At 48.3% G+C, this 1,442-nt stretch overlaps 1 pseudogene; it reads left to right on the top strand.

Moving 5' to 3' along the window:
• Positions 1-333: 333 nt before the first annotated feature.
• LOC133073092 (olfactory receptor 2F1-like) lies at positions 334-1,047 on the top strand (annotated as a pseudogene).
• Positions 1,048-1,442: the final 395 nt, after the last annotated feature.

The raw sequence follows: 1,442 nt of genomic DNA, 5'->3' as shown, positions 1-1,442 counted from the left end.
GCTCCAGAATGAGTAATAAGGACAAGGGAGAGTTTCAGAACTCAAGTCTTGTGTTTTGGGATCAGATAGTAATCCTCAACACTAGTACCTGAAAACTGTTTCATTCACTTCCCCAACACAAAGTTTTTTATTGTGAAACATTCATTAGAAATCTTTGTATGCAAAGAAAAATCAGGAAATGTCCCTGACTTCAAGAAGCTCGGAGTCTAATGGAGAAAAACATACAAGTACTTGCAGTCTTACTTAAAGTCCTTTGTTCAGACTCAGACTGTGAATTCTGATTCTGGACTCTTTAACCCACCACCTCCTCAGGTAGCCTGACCCACCTGCTCCATGGGGAGGGGCAACCTGACCTGGGTCAGTGAGTTTGTCCTACTGGGCCTCTCCGGGGACAGGCAGACCCAGGCTGGCCTGTTTGTCCTGTTTGGGGCCGCCTATCTGCTGACCTCGCTGGGCAACGGGCTCATCCTCGTCCTGATCCGGCTGGACCCCCGCCTCCAGCTGCCCATGTACTTCTTCCTGGGCAACCTCTCCGTACTGGACATCTGCTACACCTCCAGCGGGGTTCCCCAGATGCTGGCGCACTTCCTCCTGGAGAAGAAGACCATCTCCTCCGCCCGATGTGGTACCCAGCACTTCTTCTCCTTGGCCCTGGGCCGGGGGTGGGGGGTGGGGTGGGGGTGGGGAGGGACCAAGTTCTCCCTGCCGACAGCAGTGGTCTATGAATACTATGTGGTGACCCCCCTGCACTGCACAGCAGCAATCAGTCCAAGGCGGACAGCAGTCTCTTGATTTGTGGGCATGGCTAATTTTGCAGTGGAGATGGCAGTCACCATGCACTTGCCCACCTGTGGGCACTGTGCACTGAATCATGTGGCCTGTGTGGATGTCTCAGTGTTCCCTCCTAGTGTTGAGAACATCATGGAGCCCTGGACACCATGCAGGGCTCGGAAAGAAATATCAATCAGTAAACAGATTTTTGTCAAGCTCCGCTGTATTCAGTACACCATGCCAGGTGCTGTAGGAGACACACCCAATCTAATATGAGGTCCTTCCCCATAACCTGGGGATTATATGAAAAGATAAAAGATAAATACTGAAAAGAAATTGCAACATAATCCAGTAATGGCAAAGTACAATTAGGCAATATTTGGTTAGCTGCCAAATATGAGATAGACATTAAAGCCCATGGAATTCACAAAATTCCCTTATGAAGGAAAAAAAATCTAGGTGGTTTGCAAAAGAATTGATGGGGAAGGAAAAATTTAAATGGCCATAGAAAATGGTAGAACTTGGACAGATGAGAGAGTAGAGAGAGAGAGTTCATTCTTGGCTCACAGGGAAATGATGCAAGCCAGGTGAGGAGATAGAAAACACCAAGGTCTGTCTGGGAAAGAGTGAACTAACCAGTTTGGATAGAGCAAAGATTTCATTTTGAGGAG

This window comes from Dama dama, chromosome 18 (assembly GCF_033118175.1).
Source record: "Dama dama isolate Ldn47 chromosome 18, ASM3311817v1, whole genome shotgun sequence".
NCBI classification, from domain to species: domain Eukaryota; kingdom Metazoa; phylum Chordata; class Mammalia; order Artiodactyla; family Cervidae; genus Dama; species Dama dama.
The sequence above is the reverse complement of the archived record's forward strand: the minus strand, read 5'-3'. Positions and strand labels throughout refer to the sequence as shown.